General features: G+C 40.3%; 1 protein-coding gene across 1 annotated transcript in view; it reads left to right on the plus strand.

The window, feature by feature from the left end:
• LOC117527118 (son of sevenless homolog 1-like) overlaps nucleotides 1–14,558 on the plus strand; it is a 204,337-nt gene that overhangs the window by 86,695 nt on the left and 103,084 nt on the right.

Here is a 14,558-nt window from a genome sequence, read left to right on the forward strand (position 1 = left end):
AAAGTTCGCTGTAGCACGTTGCAGACACAACTCTCTAAAAGAGCCCACGTCTGTTACACCTCCCAGCCAACACAAGCCATCGTGCAGGAGTCTTCTTTAATGTCTACAACCCCTGGCAAAAATGATGGAATCACCGGCCTCGGAGGATGTTCATTCAGTTGTTTAATTTTGTAGAAAAAAAAGCAGATCACAGACATGAGACAAAACTAAAGTCATTTCAAATGGCAACTGTCTGGCTTTAAGAAACACTATAAGAAATCAGTAAAAAAAATTGTGGCAGTCAGTAACAGTTACTTTTTTAGACCAAGCAGAGGGAAAAAAATATGGAATCACTCAATTCTGAGGAATAAATTATGGAATCACCCTGTAAATTATCATCCCCAAAACTAACACCTGCATCAAATCAGATCTGCTCGTTAGTCTGCATCTAAAAAGGAGTGATCACACCATGGAGAGCTGTTGCACCAAGTGGACTGACATGAATCATGGCTCCAACACAAGAGATGTCAATTGAAACAAAGGAGAGGATTATCAAACTCTTAAAAGAGGGTAAATCATCACGCAATGTTGCAAAAGATGTTGGTTGTTCACAGTCAGTTGTGTCTATACGCTGCACCAAATACAAACAACATGGGAAGGTTGTTAAAGGCAAACATACTGGTAGACCAAGGAAGACATCAAAGCCTCAAGACAGAAAACTTAAAGCAGTATGTCTCAAGAATCGAAAATGCACAACAAAACAAATGAGGAATGAATGGGTGGAAACTGGAGTCAACACCTGTGACCGAACTGTAAGAAACCGCCTAAAGGAAATGGGATTTACATACAGAAAAGCTAAACGAAAGCCATCATTAACACCTAAACAGAAAAAAAAACAAGGTTACAATGGGCTAAGGAAAAGCAATTGTGGACTGTGGATGACTGGATGAAAGTCATATTCAGTGATGAATCTCAAATCTGCATTGGGCAAGGTGATGATGCTGGAACTTTGTTTGGTGCCGTTCCAGTGAGATTTCTAAAGATGACTGCCTGAAGAGAACATGTAAATTTCCACAGTCATTGATGATATGTGGCTGCATGTCAGGTAAAGGCACTGGGGAGATGGCTGCCATTACATCATCAATAAATGCACAAGTTTACGTTGATATTTTGGACACTTTTCTTATCCCATCAATTGAAAGGATGTTTGGGGATGATGAAATCATTTTTCAAGATGATAATGCATCTTGCCATAGAGCAAAAACTGTGAAAACATTCCTTGCAAAAAGACACATAGGGTCAATGTCATGGCCTGCAAATAGTCCAGATCTTAATCCAATTGAAAATCTTTGGTGGAAGTTGAAGAAAATGGTCCATGACAAGGCTCCAACCTGCAAAGCTGATCTGGCAACAGCAATCAGAGAAAGGTGGAGCCAGATTGATGAAGAGTACTGTTTGTCACTCATTAAGTCCATGCCTCAGAGACTGCAAGCTGTTATAAAAGCCAGAGGTGGTGCAACAAAATACTAGTGATGTGTTGGAGCGTTCTTTTGTTTTTCATGATTCCATCATTTTTTCCTCAGAATTGGGTGATTCCATATTTTTTTCCCTCTGCTTGGTCTAAAAAAGTAACTGTTACTGACTGCCACAATGTTTTTTTCCTGATTTCTCATAGTGTTTCTTAAAGCCAGAAAGTTGCCATTTGAAATGACTTTAGTTTTGTGTCATGTCTGTGATCTGCTTTTTTTCTACAAAATTAAACAACTGAATGAACATCCTCCGAGGCCGGTGATTCCATAATTTTTGCCAAGGGTTGTACTTCGTGAAACCACAACAACCTAATGCTACTGTTGTTGTTGCCCTTTTGGCTGCTCCCATTTTGCAGAGGGTTGCCACATCAGATACAGCCAGATCTGCATACATATTTGGCAGAAGTTTTACACCGGATGCTTTTCCTGATACAACTCCTGTTTGCAGATTCAGATTCAATTTATTCTCATACCCTTGGATAAAATTAGTTTACAGTGAATGAGTCATCTTGTTTGGTAAACGCACAACAAAACACAGTACCAGACAAAGTGACGACAGTGCAAAAAAAGCTAAAAAAAACAGCAAGGGCTATGTTACATGCCGTTAATATTTGGGCTAAGGTCAGTATTCCGGTTTCTGAATCATTAGGAATAACCCATTTACATGCTTAAGCAGACAGAGTTACTCCTGTATGCATGGTCATTGGTATCATTTGGAATATCTCCATCTAAACAGTGATGCACGTTTTCCACCGGTGCTTGATTTAGTCTGGCGTGCGTGCAAATCCTGCTTCGTGTAACTTTTCGGCCACCTTCTTGTAAATGTCGCTATCTCGGTACTTTCTACCATCAGTAAAAGACATATTTATGTCTTTCACAATACTAATGAAGTACAGTGGTCCCTCGTTTATCGCGGGAGTTACGTTCTAAAAATAACCCGCAGTAGGCGAAATCCGCGAAGTAGTCAGCGTTAGTTTTTACAATTATTATAGATGTTTTAAGGCTGGTAAAACCCCTCACTACACACTTTGTACAGTTTTCTCAAACAGGCATTAACATTTTCTCACTTTTCTCTCCTGTGTAAACACTCTTTTTCTTCTGGGCGAGAAGATTATAAATAGACACACGCAGAACACAATGCAGAGCTCTGTAGCTGCGGTATACCGAGACCCTGTGGCGCTGTGGATTTTTCCGCAATAAATCTATCCTTGCGAGCTGCCGGAGTGCTCCGCATCAAAACAGCGAGCATAGTCTGTGGACCTGTTGCCAGAGTTGGCGCAGCTCCGCACTGCAGACAGGGTGGCGGTGTGAGTGGCCCGCCGCGGCGTTTACCGAGCCCGCAGACTCAGTAAGTGCATTGGAGGCAGTGAGAGCAATCGCGGTGATGCTGACTGGTGCCACGACCGGCCCGCCTGATAAGGGCGTAGAACACAATACGCTGTTTACCTCTGCTTCTGTAGTGTCCGGTGGGTTGCGCGCACCGCATACAAGTAGTTGCCGTACTCAAAAGACCAAGATTCCTTGCGGATAGGACATGCGCAGAACACAAAGTAATGTTCCTTTCTATGGGGATATCCTGATGCGCATTTATATGACCTGATATTCGGGTTAGAAAAGGAGTAACTCAGGGGTCATATTCGGGTTTTTAAAAACCGGAATATGAGCATATTCGGGTTTTTGCGGGTGTTTACATGGCCGTGCGCAACCGGGTTATTACTAATATTCAGGTTATGAAAGGGTTATTTGCTGCATGTAAACGTAGTGACAGACGGCCCTAAAATAAAATAAAAGCGAGATAAGTTAAAACATCAATAGATAAAAAGTCTAAAAACATGTCATACTGAGCCAAAGGGATTAAAAACTAAATAAATAAAAATAAAAATGTGCTGTTCATAAAACCAAGGTAAGAGAAACTATACAAAAAATAAATGCATAAGTTATATTTAAGTTTCTGTTACTTGTTAACAGCACTGATGCATGGATGCTTATTCACCATCTTTGGACGGATTTCCGTCTTTTTGCAAAATCCCGCCGTCTAAAAGAACTAGCAAAACATTAATTTTTATTTTCTCAAATCCGTGAAATGGTATTTTAGCGGAAAAACTCCAAATCGCTGAGAAATTTATCATAAAATAGTAGTGTGTTCAAGGTTCTAGCTAGCGCAAACTTGCATTACGGCCCGTTACGCTATAATTTTGGACAGTTACGCTTATTTTGGACCGTTACAATTTTCAGTACAGCGTCTGTAATCAACCGTTTCTGCAGTGCGACTCCAGTTTGAAGCGTGAATCGAAGCATTGCTTTGATTCAATGGCTCGTGGCTCTTTGATTCGCTGCTCTTCAGAAGCGGTAAGTCCGCTTCTTAACCCCTCTGAAAGCCACTTTTGTGTGGATTAAAGTCACTAACTGGGACTCTTGTCTTGTTGCAGTCGAGAAACGAGCTTCAAACGCTGTGCAGCTCTCTGCCGAGATGGAGTCCACACTTCAAAACGAATTGCCGCTTTAAATAAAATGACACCTCTTACAAACGTTGCAATACAGACAATAAACTACAATCGACTAAAATGTTTTTTCCTCCCAAAACGAGACGTCCTGCATTCTTTATAAACCTGACCTGCAGCGCATCTGCTGCAAGAGCTCAGCTCATAGGTATGGAAATACATTCATGCCAATAATAATGTCTGAAAGAAATGCTTTTGACAAAAACATTTTATTTCTGTTTATGTCCAGAGATCAAGGATCCACAATGTACAGTTTATTATGTCCAGAGTTTAAGGATCCAGTAACCAATTTCATATTTATTTACTTTAAGACTCAATAAAATTTTTGTTCAGTTTCAATTTAATCATCTTATGAAGCACCAAATTACAACAAAAGCTGTCTCAAGGTGCCTCACACAGAACAGTTCAACATAAAAAATTAAAATAAATAAATAAAAATAAAAAATTCTAATACATAATTAAAAACAGAAGTAAAAGAATAAAACATAAAATAAAAACTACTCATAAGAAAGAGAATAAAATAGGTTTTAAATCTTGACTTAAAATGTCCACGGACTCCGACTGCCTCACTGAGGGCCATGTACTGGTAACCCAGAATGAGATTGCCCACTCAGCAAACTTCCCCAGCCTTCTGGACATGATGAAGGGACTTGGGCTGTCGTACCTGGCTCTTCCCCTTTGGGTACCCCTAGAATGGCCATTTTTTAGCTTGAATTTTCAAAAGCTGCAACCCCCCCCGGTCGCTTCACTCCCTCGACATTACCACTATGCTACAATTTTATCCTAGCAAGAACCCTATGTGTTTACCGGAGATGGAGGCGGCCATCTTGGAATCCGCAACGTGAAGACGACATGCATTTTGATTGGTTAAAAATAGCGGCGACTCTACCACCGCAGATTGTCTTTACGCTTACATTAGCGGTGCGAGACAAGGCATAGTGCGGTATGTCTCGATGTCCCAGACATATTTCTCAGCTTCCAGCGCCAAATCTGTCTTCAACAAAATTTCTACCCGTTCACTAGTTCGTCGTTCAATTCGCTTTTAACTTCACAATTCATCATAAACACAGGTATGTTAATGATTTAATGTTCAGATGAACTTATAGGAGATAATTTAGCAGAATTAATTTTATTTTTTGTCGTGAAATATTATGTTAAAGTACTGGCAGTAACAAGCTAGTCTATCTCCCAAGCCTGTATAATTCCTCATGGCGATGGTGTCATGTATAATTGTTGTTGATGTTGCTCATTTTAGAGCCAATTTGGATTCCCTTTGTTTCCACTACAGTACTACAACTTTTTATTTCTCCCCGTTCAATCCAAAACAATATGCATTGAGCATTAAGAAGAAACATTTATTGTAGTCCACATTCAGGCTCCATGCGCATTTTCAAGAGCACAGCCCCCCCCAGGGAAAACAATAAAAGAGTTACACAAATTTAACATTTTATTGTTGTGCATTATTGAATGAATAATAGTAACCAAGTGGCTTTTGAATGCATGCTACATCATGCTGTAGGAGATCACAAGAGGACTCTCAGGTTTATTTATTTTCACTCTGTCTTTTTGGCACATGGGAAACCCAGCGGTGTTAACGAAGTGTGTCGAAATGATAGAAAACCTGCAGATTTCTTTTGTTCCTTAATGTGAATCGGTATAGAATGACTGATTAGATGCCATGTCAGTGTTCAGAGCAGACAAACAGGCTGACTGTATGTATTTACTATAATAGTATGTATACATGGTAATGTCATCTGTGATGGCATACAAAAGTCAACTGATCCTAAGCAGAATCTCATCAGTATTATGTTGTTATGTATCTTTATCTAGTCTGAAAGCATTATGAAGTTAACTAGTTCTTTGAATGTTAAGATTTTAATTGCCTAGTCTTTGAGCCCAATCAAAAACAAACTAAATCAATAATTTTTTGCATGAGTTAGCTATATTTGTAAACTATTGTGTTGTTATATTCTGTATTTACTCCTACAGGATGGTACAACATGCCATAGTGCATGAGGTCACAAGAGAAATTTAACAGCTGTTTCAAGTCCAAATTTAATCCAAATAATGCACCAAAATGCACCACAGGGCACTTAAAGTCTTAAGATTTCCTGGGGGGGGGGTGTCTGGGGGGGGGGGCAACCCCCCCCCCCCCCCTTTCCGCGTCACTGCGAATAGTTGCTGTCTTTTAATTTACCAAGACTTTGGATTGCTGTCTTTTTTTTTTTCCATCCTAAGCATCCATGCTGATGGCTACTGGTACAAAACTGTTTTTGTAACGTTTGGTTTTATAAGGTGGTACCCTAAAATTCCGAGCTGAGGGGAGCAGCTGAAACTCACCATGAAGAGGGTGGGAGTCGTCTCTGAGAATCGAACCAGCTATCCTCTGTACCTGTTTGGTGTACAGGGATTGTGGCTAAAGCTGAGACTCTCCAATCAGCTTACTCGACCATTTCACAATTTGGTTTAAACAGTTTTTGTTTTTGAGGGACATGCTTCCAAACCATGAAACAAGACAGAAGGATAAACCTGATTCTATAAACGCACGATAAAACATGGTCAGCATGGTTCTGTCCATGTTAAAAGTGGGCAGTTTTCTCAGACAATAGAGGCGCTGGTGTCCCTTTTTATTCACAGCGTCACAGTTTGCCTCAAAGTTCAGTTTGTCATTGATGACTGTTCCAAGATATTTCTGGGTGATTCTTTAACTACGGGCACTATTGGCCTTGTAAATGTAATTTCCACCACACCATTGCCTTACAATATAAAGCGCCTTGGGGCAACTGTTTGTTGTGATTTGGCGCTGTATACATGTACTCTGATGTCACTGTTTATCTCCATAGAAACTACCCAAACAATCTTTCATACAAACTGTTTAAAGGGACATTACAGTGTTGTGGTGGAAATTACGGCAATAGTGTGGGACAACTACATTTTGTTTAAAAAAAAATCACAACAGTTGTATGACATTGAATACCCCAATTATGTTTTGATTATTTTACTGATATTTTATTCAGAGATATTTTAAAACATTAGAAAAAATGTCTTTACCATTCATTTTTATCATTGACGATCAAAAGTCTGGGTGTGGGACAAGCACAAAACGGCAATATTTGCATATAATGATGCTGAAAAAAGGTGAAAAAGTCATCATAGACTACTAGAACAAATTTCTTAACACACATTCATTGTAAAGATAACTATAAAAGTGTGAAATTTCCCCTTTTTTCTGTTTTTCATACAATATGATCAAAGGACATAATAAGTGCCCATAGTCTAAGAATCACCCTTCTATACTCAACAAAAATATAAACGCAACACTTTTGGTTTTGCTCCCATTTTGTATGAGATGAACTCAAAGATCTAAAACTTTTTCCACATACACAATATCACCATTTCCCTCAAATATTGTTCACAAACCAGTCTAAATCTGTGATAGTGAGCACTTCTCCTTTGCTGAGATAATCCATCCCACGTCACAGGTGTGCTATATCAAGATGCTGATTAGACACCATGATTAGTGCACAGGTGTGCCTTAGACTGCCCACAATAAAAGGCCACTCTGAAAGGTGCAGTTTTGTTTTATTGGGGGGGGGGGGGGGAGATACCAGTCAGTATCTGGTGTGACCACCATTTGCCTCACGCAGTGCAACACATCTCCTTCGCATCATTCGTGAAGAGAACACCTCTCCAACATGCCAAACGCCAGCGAATGTGAGCATTTGCCCACTCAAGTCGGTTATGACGACGAACTGGAGTCAGGTCGAGACCCCGATGAGGACGACGAGCATGCAGATGAGCTTCCCTGAGACGGTTTCTGACAGTTTGTGCAGAAATTCTTTGGTTATGCAAACTGATTGTTTCAGCAGCTGTCCGAGTGGCTGGTCTCAGACGATCTTGGAGGTGAACATGCTGGATGTGGAGGTCCTGGGCTGGTGTGGTTACACGTGGTCTGCGGTTGTGAGGCTGGTTGGATGTACTGCCAAATTCTCTGAAACGCCTTTGGAGATGGCTTATGGTAGAGAAATGAACATTCAATACACGAGCAACAGCTCTGGTTGACATTCCTGCTGTCAGCATGCCAATTGCACGCTCCCTCAAATCTTGCGACATCTGTGGCATTGTGCTGTGTGATAAAACTGCACCTTTCAGAGTGGCCTTTTATTGTGGGCAGTCTAAGGCACACCTGTGCACTAATCATGGTGTCTAATCAGCATCTTGGTATGGCGCACCTGTGAGGTGGGATGGATTATCTCAGCAAAGGAGAAGTGCTCACTATCACAGATTTAGACTGGTTTGTGAACAATGTTTGAGGGAAATGGTGATATTGTGTATGTGGAAAAAGTTTTAGATCTTTGAGTTCATCTCATACAAAATGGGAGCAAAACCAAAAGTGTTGCGTTTATATTTTTGCTGAGTATATGTGCTGACACAGTCCACTGTCTGACCTTTGAAAACTGTTGCCTCTTGACTGGGAGCACTATTTTTATGAAAGTCAATGATCATGTCTTTTGTTTTAGAAATGTTCATCTCAAGAAAAGACTTAAGCCCCTGTCACAGTGGCGTATTTGTAGAGCTGCTCATTGCAGCGTTGCGTTTCATTTACATACTCCCAAAATGCGCGCGTACACAGCCTTTTTCAGTGTTCTTTCATACTTGCAGCTGCGTGTGTTCGCAGTTTAATGTGTGCACACAGTTGCGTGTGCTATGCCGCTATTAAACCAGTTCAGTGCTATTTTCTGCCTCTGTGGAAGTGCGCTCTGTTCTCTACTGCAGGTGTGGTGCAGCTCAAAAACAGAGTCATTTAACATTATTATTATTTTATTTATTTATTTATTTATTTTGTCTTGGTGGATCACTTTCTTTGTGTCCAGATGCTGCTGAGTCTGGCTGTGGTAAAGGCTGCCCTGAACGAAACGCTGTGTCTCATTAAACTTTTAAAGCTCCGGTTGCTCCGATCAGGTCCGCTGATTTGATCAGACTGATCGATCAGGTCGTCTGATGATTGCACCGACATGCAGCGAGTTTGCGTTTATTTTAAAGAGACAATGCCTCCTTGACCCCTCTCTCAAGCCATTTCTTCTCTCTGGCTAATATTTTAACTTCCTTGTCCTCAAACGTGTGGTTAGTGTCTTTAAGGTGGAGATGAACTGCAGACTGAGGTCCACTGGCGCCCTCTCTGCGGTGCTGGTATAGCCTTTTGTGTAACGGCTGCTTAGTCTCACCTATGTAGTGTTCGTTACAGTTTTCCTGACATCTTATATAATACACTACATTGCTCTGTTTGTAACTAGGGATCCTGTCCTTAGGGTGAACTAATTTCTGTCTCAAGGTGTTAACTGGTTTAAAGTAAACTGGGATTTTGTGCTGTCTGAAGATCCTCTGTAGTTTTTCCTCTACTCCTGCTAAATAAGGGAGAGACACTCCTGTTCTTCTTGTCTCCATCTCCTGTCAGCTGAGGGTTTGCGTATTGAGAAAAAACTCCACGTGAAGTGGGCGAGAACTGTTCATTACAGCGTAGACGATACGCTGTAATGAACAGCTCTACGAATATGCCAGTGTGAAAGGGGCTTTACTGCACCAGTCAAGAAAATCAGTGACAACTGGGCCGTGACTCCTGTCATTGTCTTTCAGCAGGCTGACAGTAATTGTGTCATCTGCATACTTTAAAATAGTTCTATCCTCTCTGCTGCTACGGCACATTTTTGTATAGAGGATGAACAAAAGAGGAGAGAGCGCACATCCTTATGGGGAACCAGTAGAGGATGTAACCTGAAACAGTTCTGTTCACTCTGTCTCTCTGTGTCCTGTCAGTTAAAAAATTAAAAATCCAGCCCACAAGATTGTTACTTACTTTAAAATGTTCTAAAAGCCTCCAGGCTAACACACGGGGCTGGATTGTGTTAAAAGCAGATGAAAAATCAATAAATAAGTCTTGCATGTGTTCCTTTCCCCTCCATATGTTTAAAAAGCAAATTTAATAAAGTGACTGTAGCATCTTCTACTCCTCTGTTGGGCTTATAAGCCAATTGCATGGGATCAAGGTCATGTTCCGTTGTCTTCAAGATTTCAGATGTTACAAGTTTCTCAAAACATTTCATGACAATCGATGTTAGTGCGACTGGTCTGAAATCATTGAAGGTCTTGGGAGAACTGATTTTTGGCACAGGTACAACAACGGCATCCTTCCAGACTCTTGGTCTGTGCTGCATCTTGAACTGAAAAACAGAGCTCAGCTCTTTGCCACATGATTTCAGCAAACGGCCACATCAGAACCACAGCTTTTGCTTGGTTTGAGGGAACAGAAGGATTTTTCAACATCCTTCTGGGAAATAAAAATGTGCTGATTGTCCCACACTTTGACTCACTTCCTGTATTTCCTGACTAAAATGAAAAGCATCAAAACGTGTATCAAAACAGTTAAGAGCATTTGCAAATTCAAAATTAGACTGGAAGCCATCAAAAGAGATGGTCCTGCTGACTTTAGAATGTTGGAGGCCTGCAGTGGCTTTCATGCGTGACCAAGCAGATCCAAGATTATTCATCGCCATCTTATTCCCCAGCTTCATTTTATAGTCCTGTTTTGCTTTTAAAATCCCTATTTTCACCTCCTTAGTGGCTGTGTGCCGCTCAGAGGCTGATCCATGTTTAAAAGCAAGTCTCTTGGCCTGTATACAAGCCTTACCTGACCTCGTGACCCACGGCTTATTATTGGGAAATATTTTCACACGCCTACAGGGAATGATCATATCCCTGCAAAAAGTGGCAAACGAAGAAACTACGTCAGCAAGTTCATCAAGATTGTCACTGCAAGTTTCTTTGAACACGTCCCAATCAGTGCAGTTGTAGCAGTCCTGCAGGCAAAGCACAGCCTCCTCTGTCCAGGATGCATGGAACAGAATATGGGAGGGCACAAAATGCAGACTCGAGGACAAGGTGTGATAAGTATAAAATAATCTTTATCGTTTTCACCAGCAGGGGTATGGTACACGGGAAGGCAGGCAGAAAAGCAGAGGTACAGACAAGTGCTAGGCAAAAATGTGGTCGAGACACAGGCTGGGTTCAAAAACACTGTGAGATACTGTATGATAGGCTGAGGCAACAACTGGGTCCGGTAAACAAAGCGAGGTCATAACACACTGAGACAGAAACGACAAAATCAAGAGGCGTGAACGTGGATACATGGATCATGACGAACTGGCAGGGGAGTGGAGAAAGTGCAGGCCTTAAATACACAGGTGGGGTCATTAGGTTAACAAGGTGCACATGTGGAAGAAAGTTCTTGAAGGGAGGTGTGGTCAGGTGAATCCAAGAGGAGGGAAGAGATGCAAGAGAGTGAGGGAGTGATCAAGGCAGGCAGACAGACAAAGATGAAACAGGCAGGTGCAAGAGTGTAAGTGAAGACACGGGGAAAACGGAGACAAAGATGAAACAGTCAGGTGCAAGAGTGTAGGTGAACACACAGGGAAAACAGACAAAGATGAAACAGGTAGGTGCAAGAGTGTAAGTGAACACATGGGGGAAAACAGACAAAGACGAAACAGTAAGGTGCAAGAGTGTAAGTGAACACATGGGGGAAAACAAAGATGAAACAGTAAGGTGCAAGAGTGTAAGTGAAGGACATACAAATGGAAAACAAAATCAGTGATTACTAAGGTAACAAACTAAACACATGGCTGAAGTCTAAAAGATAATAACCATAAAAAGTAACCTATAGATAAACAGCATAATAGAAAACAAACCCCAAGACAATTGTATTAAATGTAGCACAAAAAAGGAATGAAACAACAAAAGACTACATAATAAGAAGCAGAAAATAAAACCAGAAACAAAAGCATAATACAATGGGAAAAAAACAATAACTAGACAGAGACTACAACTGAATAAACCACGTGACTAAAGTACGAAAAACAGAAAATACAAAATACACAGGAAACAAAACCAGAGAGTACAGAATACTGAACAGAAAGGTGTGTGTGTATATATATATATATGTGTGTGTGTGTGTATGTATGCATGTGCACAGTGGTGGGCACACTTCCGATAATCCGATAACAGATAATTATCGAAGATAATGTTTTCATTATCGGATTATCTTTTTAGATAAATTTAAAAACCATCATCGGACTAATTATCTTCTGATGAATTACCGTCCGATAACTTTTAGAGCGATAACGTACTCAACTAAGCTGAACAGTGAAAAACATTTTTAAAACTGTTAAAGCTGTTGAGACCTACCTGTTAAAAGTTTCCTAATAGGCATGTTGTTTTACCCTCTGCAATCAGAAACCACTCTATCGTCTGTAAGCAAAGGAGAACTGTTGACCAAAAAAAAAAAAGTGATTTCCTTTAACACCATACTAATATAATCACAATGTCTCCAAGTCATCCAGAGGCATACGTGTTTAACTTATGGTTCAAATTTTAACCACTCATTTTAGACAAGTTATTTAAAATTATTGTCATGTCTGAAGTTTATAAAGTGAAAATATCAGATATATGTTTTCGTTTTAAAGTAATGTGCTAATTTTTAAGGTTTTGTGAGCACATGCTGTGCCAGGCAGCAATGCATTATGGGTAGCATAAGGTAATCTCAGACGTTCACGACAGGACAAATGCATTTCAGACACTCTGTTCAGGGTCCACAGATAACAGCATTAAACTCTAGTGCCTAAAACGCTCGTGAATATATTCTCTGGGTTTATAGACGTTAGTGTATTTGCGTTTGTTAAATTCCATGCATCTTAAATGTAGCAGACACGGATTATCTGGAATTTTGTTTGACATTTTTTCAAGGCCGCTACTGCCATCTACTGGCCAGGAGTGTTCATGGCAGTATTAAACGTCTGGGTACCTGGCTGCTCTCAAAGTGTTGGTATTGTCCATTGTCCAGGCGCTTTTTGTGTGCATATATTTAACTTTGTATTCTAAAACTACGGTTAGAAGTAATTCCGACTCCTTATCGGTCCACATGAACGAGGTTGGCGCCATGTTTTTAGTTTTTGTGGAAGTGACGACAAGAGAATAAGGCTTCTGATTGGATACAATTTTAATCAGTACCGCCACCCAAAGGTTTGGCAGACTCATTACAACACATTTATACGGTTCGATGTGGATGGATTTTTTTTTTTTAAACGACGTAGTGTGGATGAAGTTTTTTCCCCAAACTGAAAGGGTAAGATATTCGGTTTTACAAATACCCAACAACGTGTGTACATGGCCTTATGTCTGTGAAAGGCACTATATAAATAAATGTACTTACTAATATTGAGTGCACGTTTTACAACATCATCAAAGTTTTAAAACATGCAATTGCGATGACACTTCCAGGGCTCCGTAAAAATGCCTGTTTTTACAAATAAAAATGGAATATTTTACAACAGCACATTTATCTTTAAACCAACACACGTCACATTAACGTGTTGGTTTACATAATGGATTACTGAACCAATCACTGTTTAGCACTTTTACCCAGAATGCTTTGCGGTCTGTGTTTGTTACAAAACCTCAGAATTAGTGCCTTATTCAACATTAAAAGATATATGTTATATTTTAACTTTGTACAAATCACAGAATTGACATTAATGGAGTTATTCTATCAGTATTAAAAAAAAAAAACATAAGTTAGTATGACTTTATTTTTCAAGACCTCCGCCTGACCGGAGTGTTGAAATTGGTGTGTCTCTGTGGTGGGAGCGCTGTTGTAAACAAGAGCTTCCAGCAGGGGCAGAATGTTGAAAGAAAAATGATTATGATTAGTAAAGAGCTGATTTCGTGGGTGCTCTCAGGATTTGTCTGTGCTGCTTGCTGCAGGGGGCAGCATGGTCAAACATTCTTGCTTATTCTTTAGGTCTTTTACCGCTTTTGATGCTTTCAAAAGCGATCGTGTTAAAAATCAATTTCAGCTCTTTAGTAACTACAAATGTCCCATAGACAACACCGGAATTTATCGGTTATCGATTATCTGTAACTTCCGATACATTTTTGGGTGGTTTATCGGTTTGTCTTTATCAAAGATAACTTTTCAGTTATCTTATTATCTGTTATCTAAGTTAATTTTTTGGTTATCTGTGCCCACCACTGCATGTGCACATGTACATGCATACACACACACACATTTTATATATATATATATATATATATATATATATATGTATATATACACAAGGTCTTTTAGAAAAGTATCCAACCTTTTTATTTTTTTCAAAAACCTGATGGATTTGAATCATGTGTGCTTGCATGAGCCAACCTTGAACCTTCGTGCGCATGCGTGATTTTTTTCACGCCTGTTGATTGTGTCATTTGCTTGTAAGCAGCCTTTGTGTGAGGTGTGTGTCATGCGCTCGGTGTTTTTTCATTCCAAGGAAATGGCGGAACGACTGGAGCAGCGCGACTTCATCAAATTTTGCCACCAACTGGGCGACAGCCAGGTGGAAACCATTCGGATTATTCAGACGGCTTTCGGTGACGATCCTCTGGGCATCACACAGATTAAGGAGCAGTACAACCAGTTTAAAGACAGCCGCACAACGGTGGAGAGCGAGCCACG

Source organism: Thalassophryne amazonica, chromosome 15 (assembly GCF_902500255.1).
Source record: "Thalassophryne amazonica chromosome 15, fThaAma1.1, whole genome shotgun sequence".
Lineage (NCBI taxonomy): Eukaryota > Metazoa > Chordata > Actinopteri > Batrachoidiformes > Batrachoididae > Thalassophryne > Thalassophryne amazonica.